General features: G+C 45.9%; 1 long non-coding RNA gene across 1 annotated transcript; it reads right to left on the bottom strand.

Annotated features, from left to right (window-relative positions):
* Positions 1–785: 785 nt before the first annotated feature.
* LOC309657466 lies at positions 786–4403 on the bottom strand. Its single transcript, XR_014261820.1, has 2 exons — positions 4355–4403; positions 786–833 (listed from the first exon to the last, which is right to left on the bottom strand). It is a non-coding gene; the product is annotated as an uncharacterized lncRNA (long non-coding RNA).
* Between the last annotated feature and the right edge of the window lie 218 nt (positions 4404–4621).

Here is a 4621-nt window from a genome sequence, read left to right as displayed (position 1 = left end):
CTTATGACGTTGATTTCATGGCTGAGTGATATTCCATTGTACATAAGGACCACAACTTCTTTATCCATTTTTCTCTTTCCTGGGATATTTAAGGTGTAACGAAGTGGAGGTTCTTGTCAACAGAGCAGCCCTAAACTTTGGGGTGCCTGTGTCTTGCTGATTTTTCGTTTTCCCAATTTATACGCCCATGAGTGGAAGTGCCCTATGCTCTCTAAGCTGAGTTTTTTCGATGTTTCAGAACACACCGTACACTTCTCCAGAGTGGCTGTTGGCAATTTACATCCCGCCCATCAGCGTAGCCAGGCTCCCGTTTCTCCATGGCCTGTCCTGCATTTCTGGTTTTGACACTTTATTCAGCATGGCCCTTTTGACCGATGGGAAGCGAGACTTCTTTGTAGCGCTGATTTGCCTTTCCAGGTTGCTTGGTTGGCCAAAAAGGGCGGATGCGTTTTTTCCTGAATATATTCAGGAAAAAACGCATCCGCCCTTTTTGGCCAAGGGCATCATTGTCGAGGTTTTGCCGCTTTTCCTGTTCTTTAAAGGCGATTCGAATCTCCCTCCTGAGATCTGTTTCCTGCAATTCTGCCTTGCTTTCAAATCCTCTTCGTTGCCTTCCCTCAATATATTTGTGGACGAGAGTTATCATTTATAAGTCTGCAGGTTTGTGAATTGCAGTGCCCCTGAGCTCGATTTTTCAACTCACTTTCTTGGGAGCTGGCCGCAAAAGCACAGGATTGCTTCAGGCCCTATTCTGGTCCCGGGCGGCAGGCTGAGCCTGTGGTTAATTCTTCTCCCTGATGGGAAAATAGAGTGACCTGTGCCTGTCCCAACACCTAGAGCTAGTCTCTCATTGGTTCCCCCTCTTCCCGTTCATCCTCAGGACAAATTGCAACCTGTACGGAACAGGAGGTTAAAGGTGCTGATTCTCCAAGGAGGGAGATTGCTAGTAAAGCGGCTGGAATGGCGAACCCGAGCACAAGGAGATGAGAAATGAGGTGCGTTTTGGAAACCTTGCCCGATCACACGGTGTACCATCTTCTGGGTTTCTTATGCATGTTTTCGATGTAGGAAGATGCCCTTGAACCTGGAGATTTGGGACCCATGGGATGGGCACCACGCAGTATTACTTTAAAGGGTCTGCGTTTCCTCACCCAACCTCACCAAACCTCTCAGCCCCAAGAGTGTCCACCCTTATGTCTCAATCAGCTGTGGGTCTAGATATGGTCAATCCAGGTGGCATCACAGCCCCTGAACGAATTTTGTAAGAATTTCTCTCTCTTTCACTGTCTTTGTTTCACGGGATTTTAAAAGTAATTGATTTTTATAATGGGGTGTAGCTGCTTTTCACTGCTGTGTTTATGCCGCTTTAACCCACTTGACTCACTTACAGAGAGATATCAATACATAGGTTTTAAGATTCTTACTAGTCAGATATATTCTTGGGCGGTGAATACGGGGTGTTGAGTCCAATTCACTGAGCAAGGAGTAGGTCTTGTCTATTACCTATTGGGTTTATGGAACGGTATCTGAGCTAATTTGAAACCCTTGTTTTATGCATCACCCCACCTCACCTATCCCGTTAAGCAGCCATAGTGTGTCTTCTAAACGTGTGACTCTGTTCTGTTTTGTAATTCAGTTCAAGGGTAGCTGTTTTTACATTCCCTCGATAAGTGATATCTTATGATAAGTGTCCTTTTCTGTGTGACTTATTTCACTTAGAATCGTCGTACCTAAATCCACTCATCATGCTGCTACTAGCCTTATGACGTTGATTTCATGGCTGAGTGATATTCCATTGTACATAAGGACCACAACTTCTTTATCCATTTTTCTCTTTCCTGGGATATTTAAGGTGTAACGAAGTGGAGGTTCTTGTCAACAGAGCAGCCCTAAACTTTGGGGTGCCTGTGTCTTGCTGATTTTTAGTTTTCCCAATTTATTGGGGCCCATGAGTGGAAGTGCCCTATGCTCTCTAAGCTGAGTTTTTTAGATGTTTCAGGACACACCGTACACTTCTCCAGAGTGGCTGTTGGCAATTTACATCCCGCCCATCAGCGTAGCCAGGCTCCCGTTTCTCCATGGCCTGTCCTGCATTTCTGGTTTTGACACTTTATTCAGCATGGCCCTTTTGACCGATGGGAAGCGAGACTTCTTTGTAGCGCTGATTTGCCTTTCCAGGTTGCTTTGTTGGCCAAAAAGGGCGGATGCGTTTTTTCCTGAATATATTCAGGAAAAAACGCGTACGCCCTTTTTGGCCAAGGGCATCATTGTCGAGGTTTTGCCGCTTTTCCTGTTCTTTAAAGGCGATTCGAATCTCCCTCCTGAGATCTGTTTCCTGCAATTCTGCCTTGCTTTCAAATCCTCTTCGTTGCCTTCCCTCAATATATTTGTGGACGAGAGTTATCATTTATAAGTCTGCAGGTTTGTGAATTGCAGTGCCCCTGAGCTCCATTTTTCAACTCGCTTTCTTGGGAGCTGGCCGCAAAAGCGCAGGATTGCTTCAGGCCCTATTCTGGTCCCGGGCGGCAGGCTGAGCCTGTGGTTAATTCTTCTTCCTGATGGGAAAATAGAGTGACCTGTGCCTGTCCCAACACCTAGAGCTAGTCTCTCATTGGTTCCCCCTCTTCCCGTTCATCCTCAGGACAAATTGCAACCTGTACGGAACAGGAGGTTAAAGGTGCTGATTCTCCAAGGAGGGAGATTGCTAGTAAAGCGGCTGGAATGGCGAACCCGAGCACAAGGAGATGAGAAATGAGGTGCGTTTTGGAAATCTTTCCCAATCACACGGTGTACCATCTTCTGGGTTTCTCATGCATGTTTTCGATGTAGGAAGATGCCCTTGAACCTGGAGATTTGGGACCCATGGGATGGGTACCACGCAGTATTGCTTTAAAGGGTCTGAGTTTCCTCACCCAACCTCACCCAACCTCTCAGCCCCAAGAGTGTCCACCCTTATGTCTCAATCAGCTGTGTGTCTAGATATGGTCAATCCAGGTGGCATCACAGTCCCTGAACGAATTTTGTAAGAATTTCTCTCTCTTTCACTGTCTTTGTTTCACGGGTTTTTAAAAGTAATTGATTTTTATAATGAGATTTAGCTGCTTTTCACTGCTGTGTTTATGCCGCTTTACACTCACTTGACTCACTTACAGAGAGATATCAATACATAGGTTTTAAGATTCTTACTAGTCAGATATATTCTTGGGCGGTGAATAGGGGGTGTTGAGTCCAATTCACTGAGCAAGGAGTAGGTCTTGTCTATTACCTACTGGGTTTATGGAACGGTATCTGAGCTAATTTGAAACCCTTGTTTTATGCATCACCCCACCTCACCTTTCCCGTTAAGCAGCCATAGTGTGTTTTCTAAACGTGTGACTCTGTTCTGTTTTGTAATTCAGTTCAAGGGTAGCGGTTTTTACATTCCCTCTATAAGTGATATCTTATGATAAGTGTCCTTTTCTGTGTGACTTATTTCACTTAGAATCGTCGTACCTAAATCCACTCATCATGCTGCTACTAGCCTTATGACGTTGATTTCATGGCTGAGTGATATTCCATTGTACATAAGGACCACAACTTCTTTATCCATTTTTCTCTTTCCTGGGATATTTAAGGTGTAACGAAGTGGAGGTTTTTGTCAACAGAGCAGCCCTAAACTTTGGGGTGCCTGTGTCTTGCTGATTTTTAGTTTTCCCAATTTATACGCCCATGAGTGGAAGTGCCCTATGCTCTCTATGCTGAGTTTTCTAGATCTTTCAGGACACACCGTACACTTCTCCAGAGTGGCTGTTGGCAATTTACATCCCGCCCATCAGCGTAGCCAGGCTCCCGTTTCTCCATGGCCTGTCCTGCATTTCTGGTTTTGACACTTTATTCAGCATGGCCCTTTTGACCGATGGGAAGCGAGACTTCTTTGTAGCGCTGATTTGCCTTTCCAGGTTGCTTGGTTGGCCAAAAAGGGCGGATGCGTTTTTTCCTGAATATATTCAGGAAAAAACGCATCCGCCCTTTTTGGCCAAGGGCATCATTGTCGAGGTTTTGCCGCTTTTCCTGTTCTTTAAAGGCGATTCGAATCTCCCTCCTGAGATCTGTTTCCTGCAATTCTGCCTTGCTTTCAAATCCTCTTCGTTGCCTTCCCTCAATATATTTGTGGACGAGAGTTATCATTTATAAGTCTGCAGGTTTGTGAATTGCAGTGCCCCTGAGCTCCATTTTTCAACTCGCTTTCTTGGGAGCTGGCCGCAAAAGCGCAGGATTGCTTCAGGCCCTATTCTGGTCCCGGGCGGCAGGCTGAGCCTGTGGTTAATTCTTCTTCCTGATGGGAAAATAGAGTGACCTGTGCCTGTCCCAACACCTAGAGCTAGTCTCTCATTGGTTCCCCTTCTTCCCGTTCATCCTCAGGACAAATTGCAACCTGTACGGAACAGGAGGTTAAAGGTGCTGATTCTCCAAGGAGGGAGATTGCTAGTAAAGCGGCTGGAATGGCGAACCCGAGCACAAGGAGATGAGAAATGAGGTGCGTTTTGGAAACCTTGCCCGATCACACGGTGTACCATCTTCTGGGTTTCTCATGCATGTTTTCGATGTAGGAAGATGCCCTTGAACCTGGAGATTTGGGACC

This window comes from Balaenoptera physalus (assembly GCF_965194825.1).
Source record: "Balaenoptera physalus genome assembly, chromosome: 3".
In the NCBI taxonomy this organism is placed as follows: domain Eukaryota; kingdom Metazoa; phylum Chordata; class Mammalia; order Artiodactyla; family Balaenopteridae; genus Balaenoptera; species Balaenoptera physalus.
Note: the sequence above shows the minus strand (reverse complement) of the source record. Positions and strands in the feature narration are given on the sequence as shown.